The 18,563-nt window shown below is 37.7% G+C and overlaps 1 non-coding gene across 1 annotated transcript; it reads left to right on the top strand.

Annotated features, from left to right (window-relative positions):
• Nucleotides 1-17,988: 17,988 nt before the first annotated feature.
• LOC116111910 lies at nt 17,989-18,095 on the top strand. The gene has a single exon (XR_004125142.1). It is a non-coding gene; the product is annotated as a small nucleolar RNA R71 (small nucleolar RNA).
• The last annotated feature ends 468 nt before the right edge of the window (nt 18,096-18,563 follow it).

Raw genomic sequence — 18,563 nt, 5'->3', positions numbered from 1 at the left:
AGGTAGCTACTTTGCTTGAATCCGATCTACGGGTGGCCATGATGCCTTGCTAGGGGCCAATCTTGGTCTGTGTATTAGTGAGACGATTAATTGGTGTTAATCGCGATACTATACACTGCCGATATGATGAGGAGCCTATGGGTCACACACATAGAAGACAATTTAAGATCCAAGAAGAAAGAAGGGCGTTTTCGTCTTTTAAGGCGAAAGGGAATTTTGGTAATTTCACAGTGCAATTAAATTTGCTGAGGTCGTAGCCTTTTTAATTTGTTAGAAAAATTAAATAAGTGAAATTACGTTTAAATGTTGTTCGCACATATTAAATTATTACATTATTGTTAAATGTTAATATATATATTTAAATATAATATTAATTGATTTTAATTGAGATAATGATGGAAAATAAAATAAATCAAATTGGGAGTGTTTGGCAACATGGGGCGTTTGGGTTGGAGCCCAAGGTATTCCGTATGGGATTAGGGCAAATTGTTTTTTTTAAATATAAAAGGACAAGTGTGTGATTTTAATTATGATTTTTCTTTGAAAAACAAAAACACCACAGCGCCCCATTTTTGACACTCCACGGCAGATTGATTTTGCCTTGAAATCAATTTCATTGATCTTCTTTTCTTCTTAATCTTGAAGATCAATGCGGATCTAGCAAATCCCTCTTTGGTTCTTTTGAGATTGTCTTCGTGTGGACTACACAGGTTCGATCCTACACTTGGATCGGTAGCAAAACATTCGTCGACAAATTTGGAGGAGCCTCCAACGTGCGTTTGTTTCTTTAAACTCATGTTGAATATTTATGCAGATTTTATTTAATATAAATTATAAAATTATACCCTTGATCTTGGCTCATGTAAACGATCCCTGAGTTATATTATTTTTGTTTCCGCTGCGTATACGGGACCGTTTACTAACACGAACCATCTAGACTTAAGTTTTACAAGGAATAGCTTAAGTCTAGAATTATACAACAACACTTCTGACCCACTTCAAAGTTCTTCTTCTGGATATGCTTGTCATGCCACCTTTTTGTCTTTTCATTGTAAATTCGAGCATTCTCATATGGTTCGTGACGGAACTCATTGAGTTCATTCAAAATCAGCATCCTTTCCTCCCCAACAGCTCGTAAATCCATGTTTAGCTGCTTGACTGCCCAGTAGGCCTTATGCTCGAGTTCTACCGGCAAATGACATGCCTTCCCATAAACCATCCTAAATGGAGACATACCAATCAGAGTCTTAAATGTAGTACGGTAGGCCCATAATGCATCATCCAACTTCCGTGACCAATCCTTCCTCGATGCATTGATTGTCTTTTCTAAAATTCCCTTTAGTTCTTTGTTCGACAATTCCACTTGCCTGCTAGTCTGTGGATGGTAGGGTGTCGCAACTCTATGTTTCACTCCATATTTTCCCAACAGTGCATCCAATTGCCTGTTGCAAAAATGCGATCCTCCATCACTGATGATTGCCCATGGTACTCTGAATCTTGAGAAAATGTTCTTTCTCACAAAATTTACCACCACCCTGGCATCATTGGATGACAATATGACTGCTTCCACCCATTTCAATACGTAATCCACCACTACTAAAACGTATGTGTTCCCAAAAGAATTTGGGAAAGGACCCATGAAGTCAATTCCCCACACATCAAACAGCTCAACTACTAGGATGTTGTTCAACGAAATCTCATCTCTCTTTGAAATATTTCCACTTCGTTGACATTGGTCACATTCCTGAATCATCCGGAAAGAATCCTTGAAAAGGGTTGGCTAATAAAACCCAGATTGAAGAACCATGGCTACTGTCCTAGCTCCTCCAAAATGGCCACCCGCTTCCCTCTCATGACAATGCCTTAGAATACTGTCCATTTCCTCTTCCGAGACACATCTACGTATCATCTAATCAGCACAATGTCTATATAGAAATGGCTCTTCCCAGAAGCAATACTTCAAATATGAGAAAAACTTCCTCTTTTGTTGGAAGGTCATGCCAATTGGGAGCACTCTCGATGACAAGTAGTTTGCAAAATCTGCATACCATGGTGCTTCATCTACTCTCATCAATTTCTCATCCGGGAAAGTTTCTCTGATTTGGGTTTCCTTTTCATTTCCCTGAATTGGTCATTCAATCCTTGACAAATGATCCGCCACCACATTTTTCGACCCCTTCTTATCTCGTATCTCCAACTCAAACTCTTGTAGCAATAGGATCCATCTTATCAGCCGAGGTTTTGCTTCTTAGTTTGCCAATAGGTGCTTGAGTGCTGAATAGTCCGTGTAGACTGTCACCTTGGCACCTAGCAAATATGAACGAAATTTTTCAAAAGCAAAAACCATAGCCAACAATTCTTTTTTAGTGGTGGTGTAATTCAATTGTGCATCAGTGAGTGTTTTGCTAGCATATTGAATTACATGCAACACTTTGTTTTTCCTCTGTCTTAACACTACCCCTAATGCAAAATCACTAGCATCACACATCAATTCAAATGGCAATCCCCAATTGAGAACTGCAATAATAGGTGCAGATACTAATAATTTTTTTAGAGTTTGAAAGGCATGCATGCATTCATCATTAAAATCAAAAGCAACATCTTTAATCAATAAATTGCAAAGGGGTTTAGAGATCTTAGAAAAATCCTTGATAAACCGTCTATAAAACCCCGCATGCCCCAAGAAACTCTGAACTGTTTTAACATTTGAGGGTGGTGGTAGCTTCTCAATCACGTCTGTTTTTGCTCGATCCACTTGTATGCCATCCCTTGAAATTCTATGACCAAGCACTATTCCTTCCTAGACCATGAAGTGACACTTCTCCCAATTGAGCACCAAGTTCGTCTCCTTACATCGCTGCAAAACAAGTGAAATATTAGATAAGCAATTGTCAAAAGATGAACCAAAAACAGAGAAGTCATCCATGAAGACTTCTATAAACCGCTCCACCATATCACCAAAGATAGACATCATGCATCTTTGAAATATGGCTGGTGCATTGCATAACCCAAAGGGCATCCTTTGGTAAGCAAAGGTTCCATAGGGACAAGTGAAGGTCGTCTTCTCTTGATCCTTAGGAACGATGGCAATCTGATTATATCCTGAATAACGATTCAGGAAACAGTAATAAGCATGCCTTGCCAATCTCTCCAACATCTGATCGATGAAAGGAAGTGGGAAATGATATCTCCTTGTCGCTTCATTTAATTTCCGGTAGTCAAAGCATACTCTCCAGCCAGTGACCGTCCTAGTTGGTATCAATTCATTGCTTTCATTCTTTATCACTATGATACCTCATTTCTTTGGAACCACTTGCATCGGGCTCACCCATGGACTATCAAAAATAGGATAAATTATGCCCGCATCTAGAAGTTTCACCACCTCCTTTCTCACCACTACCTTCATCGAAGGGTTCAGTCTCCCTTGTGGTTGCACCCTAGGCTTGACATCATCTTCCATAAGTATCTTATGCATACAAAATGACGGAGAGATGCCTCTAATATCTGAAATGGTCCATCCAATTGCTGATCTATGTTCTCTTAGTACCCTAATCTACTGCTCTTCTTCCAATTTCCTCAACTTTGAACTGATGATTACTGGGAAGGTTTCTGCTTCACCAAGATACACATATTTGAGGTGGGAAGGCAAGGGCTTCAGTTCAAGCTTCGGAGGTTCTTCCTTTCTTTCCTTTTCCTTCTCCTTCTCAAAATTAAATTCCTCAAATTCTAGATCTTGGCTCTCATCAATCGGCTGAAGTGCTTCCAACAATCTAGCACATTCATTCTTTGCCGACTCATCTACCTTTACTATTTTTGATTTGGCAATACAAGCTTCTAGAGGCAGTTGTGGAGTGTTCTCTTCAATAGCCTCTGCTACTAGTTTATCCACCACATCAACACTAAAGCACGAATCCGACTCGGATGGAAACTTCATACTTCAAACACATTGAATGTTACTGTTTCATCTTGAACTCTTAATAGTAACTTTCCTTCTTGCACATCAATGAGAGCTCTCCCGGTGGCCAAAAATGGTTGGCCCAAAATAAGAGGCATTTCCTTATCTTTTTCCATGTCCAATACAACAAAATTTGCTGGAAAGATAATCTTGTCCACCTTCACCAACACATCTTCGACTATACCCCTTGGATTTTTGATGGATCTATCTGCAAGTTGCAATGACATGGTCATTGGGTTCACTTCACCAATTCCCAATCTCCTGAAAACAGAAAAAGGCATTAGATTGATGCTTGCACCTAAATCACACAAAACTCGATCAAAAGTAATGTCTCCTATAATGCAAGGAATAGTAAAACTCCCTGGATCTTTGAGACAGAGAAGATGGTTAGAGCTGGTTAAAGATTATGAGTGTGAGATTAAGTATCAACCGGGGAAAGCTAATGTAGTAGCCGATGCTCTGAGCAGGAAAACTTATTTGTCCCGACTCACAAGACAGAAAGAGTTAATAAAAGAGTTGTGTAAAGAGCAGATTAAGGTCATACCAGGAAAAATTGCCAGATTAGAGGTCCAGTCTACCTTACTAGAAGAAATTAAAGAAAAGCAGCTAATTGATGAGTGGTGTCAGAAAACAGTTCAGCAAGTGCATGAGGGCAAGACATCAAAGTTTAGATTGTTGGATGATGTTCTCTTTTTTATGAGTTGGTTGTGTGTTCCTCAGGATGATGAGTTGAGAAAGAGAATCCTGACAGAGGCTCATGATACACTGTACACTGCTCATCCTAGAGCAACTAAGATGTATCAAGATTTAAAGAAAGGCTATTGGTGGCTAGGGATGAAGAAAGATATTGCAGCATTTGTAGCTAAATGCCTGACTTGTCAACAAGTGAAAGTAAAACACCAAAGGCCATCAGGGTTGCTTCAGCCACTTAGTATTCTTGAATGGAAATGGGAGAGTATTTCGATGGATTTTATTACAGGTCTCCCTAGAGTGCAGAAAGGATATAATGCTATATAGGTGGTAGTAGACAGATTGACAAAATCAGCCCATTTTCTTCCAGTAAAGGAGAGTACCACTTCAGATCAATTGGCCCAGATGTATATTAACGAAATAGTGAGACTTCATGGTGTACCCAAGACAATAGTATCAGACAGAGATTCCAGATTTGTCTCAGCTTTCTCGATGAGTTTACAGAGGAATTTGGGTACCAGATTGTCTTTTAGTACTGCCTATCATCCTCAGACAGATGGCCAGACAGAGAGAAAAAATCAAGTGCTTGAGGACATGTTGAGAGTATGTTGTATGGATTATAAAGTATCCTAGCATGAGATGTTACCCTTGGTGGAGTTTGCTTATAATAACAGCTACCAGTCTATAATTAAGATGGCTTCTTATGAGGCTTTGTATGATAGACGGTGTAGATCTCTACTGCATTAGGATGAGATGGGCGAGAGAGATGAGTTGAATATAGCTCTTGGGCCAGAAATGACTCAGAAAATGATAGAAGATGTAAAGCTGATCAGAAGCAGAATGAAACAAGCCCAGGATAGGCAAAAAAGCTATCCTGATCTAAAAAGAAAGGAAGTTGAGTTTGAAGTGGGTGACAAAGTTTTTCTGAAAGTTCCCCCCTACAAACAGGTTATGCGTTTTGTTAATAAAGGAAAATTAGCACCGAGATTCATTGGTCTATTTGAGGTGTTACAGTGAGTAAGAAAGGTGGCCTACAGATTAGCACTACCACCCAATATGGACAGAGTTCACAATGTATTTCATGTCTCGATGCTTCGCAAGTATATAAGTGATCCCTCCCATATTCTGAGCACAGAGGACGTAGACTTAGAAGAGAATCTTGTGTATGAGGAGCAACCAGTACAGATTTTGGACAGAAAAATTAAAGAGCTCCGGAACAAGAGTATTCCTTTAGTGAAAGTCCTCTGGAGAAATCATAAAGTTGAAGAAGCTACATGGGAGACAGAGCAAGACATGCAGAATCGTTACCTGGAGCTGTTCATTTGAATTTCGAGGACAAAATTCTTTTAATGGGGGGGAGAATTGTAACGCCCAACATGGAGGTACATGATTTAAATTATGTTTTATAGCCCTTAGTTAATTTTTATTAAAGTTATTTTAAGAGAATGTGAAGAAAATGCCTTAAACTTGTATTAAGGGTAAAATGGTCTTTTCACTCAAAATTAGTTGAAAAAGTGGGGAGTGAAAAGAGGTAGAATTTCATAAAGAATGCAATAAAAATGAGGGCATTATGGTAATTGANTGTTTCCTCTTAAGTGTACACAATTCTTTCAAGAATTTAGCATAACGAGGTACTTGTTTAATAGCATCTAAGAGTGGAATATTTACCTCGCATCTATGAAAAGTCTCATATATATCTCTGTTCTGCTCATCTTTTCTAGATTCTGCCAAAGCTTGAGGAAAAGGTGATACTGGTTTACAGTCGGATAGAGGCGAAAACTTACGCTTAGGAACACCATCGTCGTTGGGAACGTTGCTGTCTACAACTACATCTTTCTCCTTTTCTTCCTTCGACAATGCAGGGGCTGCCTTTGTTGGAATCTCAACCTCTTTACCACTTCTCAAGACGATCGCACTTGCATTTTCTCTTGGATTGACCACCGTTTGAGAGGGTAATTTCCCCGAACTTTGCGCCTCCAGCTTATTGATTGTTGTTGCCATCTGCCCTATCTGATTCTCCAAACTTTGAACACTGGCCTTTGTCTCCTGTTGAAATTGCAAAGTATTGGTAGCAAGAGACTTAACAATATCCTCTAAAGACATACTAGAATTAGCAGTTTGGTCCGGTTGTTGTCTAGGGGGGGTATGGCTACTTGAACTGTTGGTAATTTGGGCGGTTTTGATGGTGGGGTTGATTCACTTATGGATTCCCATAGCAAAGATTAGGGTGATCCCTCCATCCAGGGTTATATGTGCTCGAATAAGGATCATAAATCTACAATTTAACAAAGGTTGGGTTTTGACTTCATTCAGACTCTATGGATGACTTTTACGGATTATGCTATTTTCACACGCACGTGCACGATTGTATCGAATTCTCTAAGTTGTCAAACATACCTTCTCACTCTATGAATTCCTACTTTTCCCTATTAGACTTCCGCACCCAACATTTGAAGAATAATGATCCAAGTTCATTAAGCTAAGGGAATCCTAGATTGATTTCAATGATCTCAAATCTATCTCTAGCATTCAATACTACAATAGTGATTACCCAAGGCTCAACATGATTCATTTCTCAATCTCATCATAGTCATCAATAAATCAATGAAAACGAATAACCACACAATCTTTGCAATAGAATATGAAAATAACAATAATCAACTGATTAACCCATAGAAATCCGAGTTACATCAAAACCCTAACCAAAATTGGGTTAGTTCATAACTAAGTCAACACAAAAAGAAAAAAACGTAAACATAGCGGCAACATATTGAAATAGAGAAAGAAAGATATCTCCCCTAGTTGAAGAATCCACAAGGTTGAATCTCAAATCTTCTCACTTTCTCCCACAAAAAATGTCAAATCATATAAACTCAATGAAAACAGACAAACTCGAACCCCCCCCCCCCCCCCCCCAGAAAATGCGAAGGTTTTTCTTATATAGGTCGCCCAAAAGACCTAAAACTTTTCTAAATAAAACTGTGCGTTTTGGAGAAACTAAATTCGCAGACTTCGTTGCGGCGAAGAAAGAACTACGCCGTGACTGAGGTAAAAGGACTCTCGTGATTAACTTCTTTCGCCGTGGTGAAGAATGACTTCGCCACGGCGAACCTTTACGAAGAATTCTGAAATTATGAAATGTGCCCTCCGCTTGCTTCTTTGCTTGATTCTTTGATCTTTGATGCTCTCCCAAGGGAACAAGCTTCCACAGTGCTTCAATCTGCTTTTGACTCTCCCAAATCTGGATCCACTTACTTTGGGTCCGAAACTCAATTCGCTTCTTATTTGCTCAAAATGTCCATTTGTGGCCTGCACACAAAATGTATAGAATTAAGCAGCAATTCAAGCATAATAACAAGAAGTATCTAAAATCCAGCCAAAAAGCATAATTAAAAGTATAATTCCGGATTATCATACACTCATGCTAGGTCATTTTATAATCTATATAGCACGCTGTTAACATATCCTCAGTACCTGATTTGTTCTCTCAGTTGGGCCATCTGTCTGAGGTGGTATGCTGTACTAAATGCTAAACTGGTACCCAAGTTTCTCTATAACTGGTCCAGAAAGCTAAAACAATCTGGAATCTCTATCTGATACTATTCTTGGGCCCTTCATGGAGTCTAGCTATCTCTCTGATATAAATCTGGGCCAGCTGATCTGCTATGGTGGTGTGCTGTCGTAGCAACCAAGATTAATAACCTTTCTAACCAAACTACTAAACTGTAAATGGGTAAGCAGGGTCGATCCACGAAGAGTGTCTAGCCAAATTTTTGATTATGTGAAACGGATGGGGGGTTTTGAGTAAAACAGAAAACAATCTTAGGACAAACAAACACTTCAAATCGAAAATCAGTCAAATAACGAACTTGGTCTCCGTCAACATCCACCATCGGAATCTTACAATTGATCATTGATGCAAAAATGATCATTCTTGCTTGAATATTCACCGTTGGAACAATTTCCTATCTCTCCTTAATTGTATTAATTAGGAACAGCGATCTTAATTAATCTTACCATTAAACAACCCTAGACAACGCTAAAGATTTAATCTAATGACAGCCTATAATTAGAGAATCGATGAAGCTAACAACACAAATACAAGCGGTTGTATTTATTTAGTTGAATTTTCCTCTTAAGATTACTAATTCCTGATGCAAATTATTAACCCTAATTGCTTCACAAGTTAGAGGGATCAAACAATTACATTTGATATCAAACTTAGCAGTAGATTGCAACAAATAATCCACTAGTAGGCCTCCTATAATTAAATGCAATCATGAAGATATGCATAGAATAACATTCAATACTCAAACACGAAAATGGAACACTAAAAAAAATAGATTAGACCTCACAGTTGTTTTGATTCCGAGGTTTCCATTTCCTTCGACCAAGTTACAACAGTTTAGCCCTCATGGCCATAAACAAAACTCAAAAATAAAGAAATTGCAGACCAGAGAAGAGGAGGCGTTGTAACCCTGCGTTATTATTCCGATGCCCTAAGGTATAAATTTACCTTTCAAGTATTTCTTTTTTTTGAATGAGGGTAAAATGGACTTTACATGTATTTCGAGATGTGGCCATTATAAAGTGTAAGCGGTGATGTCATTGAAGAGAAATGAGGGTAGAATGGTCATAAAGTTGATTGATATGGTTAAATGGCGTAACGTAACCAAGGGTATAATGGTCTTTTCATACGAATCCTATGTAATAAGTATCCATAAGTGCACCAAGGGTAATTTAGTCTTTACCTAATGGGATTTCTTAATTGTTAAGTGTTTTAAAGAAGTCAAATGGCATTAAATGAGTGATAATCTTTATGTTGTGGTGGAAATGACCAAAACGCCCTTGAAAAATTTTGCCAAATGACCCTTATTACTTTTATGACCACACATTAGGGCAACAAGGGAATAAATATTTACGGTTTAAAGAGAGAGTAGTCGGCCTTGTACACCCAACATATCATCTTCTTCTTCACTCTCAAATCCACCATAAAGCACTAATCCAAGCATTTTATTCTCAAATTTTCATAGGATTTCAAGTTGATTTTCAAAGGAATCACCATCCACACTTAAAGACCTTAAATTTCAGGGTTTAAGGTGAGTTTCAAAACCCTAGTTTTTCTTATCTTTTTTAAAGAGAAATTCATAAGTGGTTGTGTGTAAGGTAGAAAGGGGAACCTTTGGAGCTAAGGAGGAGTGTCCTTGTGCTTTGAAATACTAAGGTAAGGAAAAAATCTCCCTATGACTACAATTGATAACACCTGGGTTTATGGAACTTACATTTATTTATGTTAATATGGTGTGAGGCTATGTTTGGTTATGTTTGTTTAAATGGTGTGTTGATTGGTGTATGTGTGCATATGGGATGTTATGCACTTAAGAGATTGGTAGTTGGACGATGTTTTGGCACTTTTTGGTTCTGTAAAAAGGGAGGTTTTTATGGCCTTTTATACCTAATGACATGGCAAATGATGTGAATGTGCTGAAGGGGACATGGTTAAAATATATAAAATTCTTTTGGCTTTGGCTTTTTAGGACATTACTGTACATGCTTCACTGAATCGGTCATAACTGAAGTTATAAAGTCCAATTGAGTTTATTCTTGAGTTTTAAAAAGTGGAGAAATATACCTAAACTTTATGTTTTAGCAAAAAATCAATTCGAATTGGAAGATAAGGGAAAAATTGCTTGAAAAGTGACAAACTATATGGCATCCACCTTCTTCATGGAATTCCCATTTGTTGCTAATTCTAATAAACCCCTGATATCTTACTACTGAAATTCCTTGTATTGTATCAGAAATTGAATGAATTAATTTAAGAAGTTTAGTAGAGAAATATAGTAGGATTGAGCATGGGAGATGTTAGTCCATATGTTTGCATTCATAATGGTATGCATATAGCTTATGTATTTGTCTTATGAAAATTGATAAATGTTAAGAATGAATTCCATGGTCTCTTGAGGTATAAACCAGATCAGGAATGGAATTCTTATGGAAACCATGAGTCCTTTGAGGTGACGACCAAGAACAAGGTAATGGTTCAAATGAATCCGATCGGATAACAAAAGCTAATGAACCATCAAAGTATAAGACAGAATAAGCATGCCATGTACATGAATATTTCATAAGTCATATATGTTCTATTTTCTATTATGTATGGTTATGTTATGACTATGTTTATGAGAAAAGTCCAAAGTATATGATATGTTTTATGAACTTGTTATGTCAAAGAATGAAGGTCATGTTTGTAGGTAGGTAAGGTCCTAAGTAATATACTTGTATAATGAACCTTAATAGTTTATGAATGGCCATATTCCTTACTGAGTGATTAGCGCTCAGCCCCGAAATGTTTAAAATGTTTGCAGGTAAGGTTAAGGCATGAAGCTGGGAGAGGATTCCGAGGGACGCTATGAGCAGTGAGGGATGTTTTAATGATGACTATTGAATATTTTTGCTAATATTTAGTGTAGTATTTGTTCATATTTCATAATGTAGTAAATATGTCCATGTTCTATAAGGGAGTAAATATGTTGTATTAATAAAGGAAATCAATTACTAGTAAATTTTGTAAAAGTAAATATGTTCTAGTAAGTATTACTATGGATTTCATAATTTACTCCAAGAAAGGAAACTATATTTCTTTTTTGACTATATAATGAACTTATATAGTTTAGAAATTGAATAATAAATAAATATAAATAATATGTTATAAACTACAAGTTTATTCTTTAAAGATTATTTAAAATAAACTTCTTTCCTAGGCGTGCGTTTTCTAGGTTCTCAATGGCCAAGGGATACTTAGGAAATACCCAGCTAGGGAGGGGTTTTACAGGCGTGGTGTCCTCTAAAACCAATCTGATCTCTCCTTTTAAAATCCAATTCAATTTAAAAAAACCACTCAATCTCCTAAACAAATTCTAATATCCTAAAATAGCACTTATCCTAATCTGATTAATTGGAAATAAATAAAAATAGATGTCCTAATAAAATAGGAAAGTGATGTTTCCAGCTGTAATTTCGTGCAGCATGTATGTCTTCAAAACATGCAATAATAGACTGACTTGCATGACAATCAGAACCAGTCATGCAGTGTGTTAACTTCATGCCGATTACACCTTGATGCAGAGAGAATCTCTCCAAACTCAAACATGAAAGTTGTGATATATTTCGTAAAGTTCCACAGCATTTTGAATCATCTCAATCGGAGCTCGGATGAGAGAATTATCCCAGATTACGAAGCATGGCGAAACTGTCCGAATTCACCTAATTAATTCCCTTTTTCAATTAACACCTCCATTTGCTTCCTAAACCAAAATAAGTAATAATGAGTACAATTAGGCACAAAATCGTATAAAAGACTAAACATTAAGGGGGTTAAATTGACATTTGGCATTCCATCAATTCCCCCACACTTAGCTTTTGCACGTCCTCGGCAAACTAATTCAAACAAACATTACACCCAAGTCATATCAAGAACACCATCATCTCAAGTCATATCCAGAACACCAACATGATGCATAGCAACAATATTAATCCATACATATTCATACCTACTTAGGAAGCGCAAAATAAATAAGTAGTTAATGACATTCATCTCTCTTCATCATCTTCCACAATTACCTCAATCAGTCAATGCAAACAGGAAATTAATCATACCAATTCATGTACAACTCCCTCTCAACTTTTCCTCAATGTTTCTCTTTACTACTACAAACCTAGGTAGCAAACTAGGGATTTTTTTTTTTTGTTTTGTTTTGGAAAGAATGAGTGCATTTTATGCTCCATCTCATGTCATGTTTGTGTTTATGAATGAGTGCGTTTTACGCTCTATCTCGACTCACCACATACCTTTCTTTCTTTTTCCTATTTGCTTAACCCAATTTAGGACTACTTAAGAGAAACAAATTTTTATTTTTTTTCTAGGGTTGTTATACACTCCTCAATCAGCTTCGTCACCAATTCACACAACTTCTCAAGACATATTGTTTCACCACTACAAAGATTCAATATGATAACTCTATTTTATGAAATATTGCTAACATCCTAAGTCAAGGAATATGCTCAACACAAAGTCAAGTTGCTATTTCTGCATCACTAGACGTTCAAGACATGACTTAAAGCATAACCTTCCTAAAAACAAAAACTGTTTTTTTTTTTTTTTTTTTTTTTTTTGAACACTACACAACAACCTAAATCCCCCCCCACACTTAAAGCTTACATTGTCCCCAATGTAAGATGAATTCAAAGAAAGGCAAAAAAATAACAAATTCAAAATGCGAAAAAAGAAAACAAACTCCCCTTGGTTGCTCCCAAGTAACGCCTTTGTTTATTGTCGTTGGCTCGACTCAAGGCTGTCTTCTTCAATCTGAATAGTCGGATCCTCAAGGTCTGATCCTGCAACATTTTCTTCTTGGAGACCTTCTAGAAAGTCTTAAGTCTATGGCCTTAACCTTGAACACTTTGGAAGTTGCTAAACTTTGAATTTCAACTACACCATGAGGAAAACATTAGTAACACAAAAGGCCCAATCCAACGGACGTAACTTACCCGAAAACACACGCAAGTCGTGAATTGTATAAAGGACTTTTGACCACACTTTAATTCCTTCCTAGAGATCATCTTATCATGAAAAGCTTCGTTTTTTCCTTGTAAATCCTTGCATTCTCATAGCGCATTGAGATTTCATCTAACTCTTGCAGTGCAACTTCCTATGTTCTCCCACTTTCATCCATCTTCATGTAAAAAACTCTTGATTGCCCAATAAGCCTTGTGTTCTAACTCAACTGAAGATGCATGCTTTCCCAAACAACCAAACAAAAGGTGACATACCAATGGGCGTCTTATATGCAGTCCATATGCCCACAAGGCATCATCCCAACGCAAACTCCGTCTTTTCTACTGGATTGACGATCTTCTCATGATGACTTGATCTCTCGATTTGACACTTCCCTTGTCCACTAGTTTGCGGATGATAGCAGTAGACACTTTGTGGGTTACTGATACTTTCGCAGCAAAGCCTCCACAGTTCGATTGCAAAAGTGATTGCCTCGATCACTTATTAGAGCTCTTGGAATTTCAAACCTGCAGAATATGTTAGATTTATAAATCTGCAACAACTTTAGAATCATAAGTCCTAGGCTTTAGCTTCTACCCATTTCGAGCATAATCAATAGCAAGCAAATATAAACATACAAAATACAGGAAACGGTCTCATGAAATCGATGCCCCAAACATCAAAAATTTCCAAAATAAATGGGGGTTTGTGGCCTCTATTTTTTGGGATATATTACCTGTCCGTTGACATAGCCGCATGACTTACAAAAAGAGTATGAATCTCGAAATAAGATGGCCAAAAGAACCACATTCTAGCACTTTTCTCGCTGTCCTCTTAGCTCCAAAGTGACCTCCACATGCATAAGAATGACAAAAGGTGAGAATGAAAAAATTCAGTTTCTTGAACGCACCTTCTTATTACTTGATCTGCATAATGCTCCATAAGTAGCGGTCATCCCCACAATATTTGGCATCACTTTTCATCTTATCTCTTTGAGCCCTAGACAAACCGGAGGAAGATGTTAGTAACCAAATAATTTACAAGATTTGCATACCAAGGTAATGTCACACTCGTGGAAAACAACTTGCTTGTCAAGGAACGTTCTTTGCAAATGAAGTTCATCCTCCACATGACTAGACGACTCAAATGATCGCCACAACGGTTTCTGTCCCTCTTTTGTCTTTGATCTCCAAATCGAATTCATTCAAGAGAGAATCCATCTTATTAATCTCGGTTTTGCCTCTTTCTTCGTTATCAATAACGCAAAGCTACATGATCAGAAAAACAATAATTTTAGTACCAAGCAAATAAGATCGAAACTTTTCTAAAGCAAAAACAATAGCTAAAGTTTCTTTCTCCAGTGTGGAATAATTTCTCTGGCATCATTCAATCCTGGAAGCATATAAATGGCATGAGATGCTTTCCAATTCTTTGACCCAAAACAGTGCCTACTACATAATCACTTGCGTCACACATTATCTCGAAAGGAACGTTCCAGTCAGGGGGTGGAAGTCCCAGTTCCTTCAGCTTGTCAAACGCCTCTTACATTCCTCATTGAGCTCAAAAACCCATCCTTTTCTAGCAACTTACATAGGGGAATGCTATTTTGAGAAGTCCTTGATGAATCTTCGGTAAAAACCTTCATGTCCAAGAAAACCGAACTTCCCGCACACTAGTGGGGTAAGGTAGATTGAATAATGTCATTTGGCTTTATCTACCTCAATGCCCCTAGATGAAACAACATGACCCAAAACCAGACCTTGATCAACCATAAAATGACATTTTTTCAGAATTCAACACAAGGTTAGTTTCTAGGCATCTTTGAAGAACAGTGTAAGGTTTTGCAACAATTATCAAAAGTTTCCATAAACTATGAATCATCATAAAACTTCTATGTATCCAACATATCTGAAATATGCTAACCATACACCTTTGGAAAGTGGCTGGGGCTTTGCAAAGGCCAAAAGGCATCGACGATAACAAGTCTGAATGGGCATGTAAACGTCGTCTTCTCTTGATCCTCCAAGCATTGCAATCTGAAAGTAACCTAAATACCATCAGGAAACAATAGTAAGAATGACCAACTAACCTTTCAAGCATTGATCAATAAAAGGTAAAGAAAGTGGTCCTTGCTGTTACAGCATTTAATTTTCTGTAATCTATACAAACCCGCCACCCTTCTGAACACGGTGTGAACTAACCTCATTCTGATTTTTTACAACAGTTATTCCGGTCTTCTTTGGAACCACTTTGAACAGGGCTAACCCAATTGCTATCTGAAATAGGATAAATCACTCTAACTTCAAGAAGTTTCAGAATCTCTTACTTCACAACATCCATCATGGGCGGGTTCATCTCTCTTTGCGATTGACGGAAAGGTTTACTCCTTCTTCAAGCAGATGCGATGCATGCATGTAGACGGGCTAATTCCTTTAATATCTGCATTTTCCAACCATGGCCGTCTTTGCTTTTTAAAGACCTGCACAACTTCTCTTCTTGAATGCACTAATTTTGCTGGAGATGATCACTGGTAGCGTTTCTTTTCTCCAAGGAACAAGTACTTGAGGTAACTAGGAGGGCTTCAATCTGGAACGGGACCTGCAAAACAGAGGTAAGGCCTCCATTAGAAATTGGTAATGCCATATAGAATGTTACCTGATCTGCTGTAAGTTCGAAAACTCATTCAATGCTGCCACAGTCTCCTACAATTCTACTTAAGGCAAACTCCTCATCTCTTTCTCAAGATGATTACTAATGGCAACTTCCAATCCATCTCTCCATCAGTTTCAAAACGTATGTGCAAAGTATCAATCACATCTATAGAATAACATGATTATCATCATCATCACATATTTTCATGGTCCATAAATATTAAACTTGACAATTTCACTACAAATTCCATGGAAGTATGCCACTTGAACATCTATCTTAGTCTTGATGTTTTTAAGAAAGGTCTTCCTAAAAATAGGAGCAGTTGATCACCATTTTCCATATCAAGCACATAAAAGTTAGTGGGGGAAACTAAGTCTTAACTTGTACCAGATATCCTCACCACACCTTAGGATAGGCATTAGATCTATCAGCTATTAAATCACAACCAGTTTATTCAAAGCCAAGTTTCAAAGAAGCATATATGGAAAATGGCATGACATTTATAGAGCTCCTAAGTCTATCATGGCCTTCTCACACCTAGTGTTCCTATCGTACAAGGATAGTAAACATACCTGTTCCTTGCACTTCACTGGAAGTTTCTCTAATCACTGCAGAAACATTTCTCCTCTCTCACCTTTTCACACCCTCCTTTAGTTTTCCTTAAGTAAGAAATTTTAAGCATGAACCATCCTTATACATTAATTGTGCATTGAGAAGTAGCTTGAGAAAGAGTAGAAAACTTTGTGAATGAACTACTTTAAGAATAGAGAAAATAAGAAAAACACAAAGACCAGGTCGGCGCTTTGTGAACTCTACCCAGCAGTCACGAAGAGTGGGTTGGTGCTTTGTGAACTCCACCCGGCTGTGCCTCCGGTAAGATGAGGCCATGACATTCAAGTGAGAAAGAATAAAGAGAGAATGAGTAGAGTCACGAAGAGCGGATTGGTGCTTTGTGAACTCCACCCGGCAGTGCCTCCGGTAAGATGAGGCCGTGACTTACAATAGAAAATTAATAAAAGAGAGCTGTGTGAAAGAGAAACAGAAAGATAAAATAAATGAGACGAGAAGTGTGTAAGGAAAGAATTAAGAAAAAGAGTTACGGGGACAAACGAGTGGAGGATTTACTTATTGAGCATTATTTTTGTGCTCACCCCGTTGTTTTTCTTTGCATTTACAGGATCTAGGTGAAGACGCAGTCGGATTGGCGTCGGCAAGCGAGGAGCAATAGCTACACTATCTACTGTTTTTGATAACTTTTTGTAAAATGATATCTTATTTGGTAATAAGAATGTTTATATGTACTAAAAGAAAATTTTGGGCCCATCTATTTTTGTTGATATAAATGAATTTTACTTTATGTATTTCTATGAGTATCCTAGTATAAAGGAGTTATTACAGTAGGGACCCCTATGCTCTCTCATTTAGCTTTTTAGCCAATTGCCCCACCTGTACCTCCAAGTTCTGAATGGACGCCCCTTGATTTCTAAAATTCATCCTCGTCTCATTCATAAAACCTGTGGTCTCTTGCATAAACTTTCCAAACATGTCCTCCAATTTTGTCACTCTTTGCTCTCCTGGTTGATTGTTCACCCCTACTTGGTTGTTTGGCAATGCTCTTTGGTTCCATTGATTGTTTTGCTGATTCTTTTGGTTCTGATTGCCCCAAGACAGGTTCGGATGATTCCTCAAACCAGGATTATATGTGTTGGAGTACGGGTTATTCGGTTGCCTTTGATTTCTTGCCAAGTAGTTAACCTGCTCCGATGATGAAGATGCTGAAGTAAACGTGTTCCTCACTTGGCATTCACTGCTCATATGACTACCTGCACAAAATTCACAAATTAGTTGAGGAGCTTGAATATAATTTACCTGCATACTTCCCAACTATTTTTGAAGTGCTGTGAGTTGGGCTAAAATGGTTGTGTATGCATCAACTTCATGAAGACCCATAGATTTTTTCGGTTGCACCCTTTCATTAGGTCTTTAATAGTTGTTACTTGCCAGAACTTCAAGCAACTCATGAGCTTCTTCAGGTGTCTTATTTTGTAGTGCTCCTCTCGAGGCTGCATCCACCATAGTTTGCACATTCACCATCAATCCATTATAAAACGTTTGGACTTGCATCCAAACTGGCAACCCATGATGTGGACACTTCCTTAGTAATTCTTTGTATCTCTCTCATGCCTTATATAATGATTCAGACTCTTTCTGTAGAAAAGATGTGATATCATTTCTCAATTTTGCTGATTTTGCTGGAGGAAAGAATTTGGTCAGGAACTTCTGTGCTAAATCATTCCATGTTGTAATCGTTCCTGATGGTAATGCCATTAACCATCCCTTAGCTTTATCCCTAAATGAAAACGGGAATAGTCTCAATCTAATGGCGTCATCTGACACTTCGTTTGACTTGAAAGTATCACAAATCTCCAAAAAATTGGCAATGTGTAGATTTGGATCTTCCTTCAAATCTCCTTTAAACTATACCGACTGCTAGATCATCTGGATGATTGCTGGCTTTATCTCAAAGTTGTTGGCTTGTACAGCTGGTTTAGTAATGCTTGACCCACTGCCATCAACTGAGGGAACTGAAAACTCCCTTAGTGTTCTATTTTCTGCCATCTCAACAACTATGACCTCTGATTCAACTATAGCCTCTCTTTCTCTTCTTTCTCTATTAAGTCTTCTAGTGGTTCTTTCAATCTCAGGATC

This window comes from Pistacia vera, unplaced genomic scaffold (genome assembly GCF_008641045.1).
Source record: "Pistacia vera cultivar Batoury unplaced genomic scaffold, PisVer_v2 Contig653, whole genome shotgun sequence".
NCBI lineage: Eukaryota > Viridiplantae > Streptophyta > Magnoliopsida > Sapindales > Anacardiaceae > Pistacia > Pistacia vera.
The sequence above is the reverse complement of the archived record's forward strand: the minus strand, read 5'-3'. Positions and strand labels throughout refer to the sequence as shown.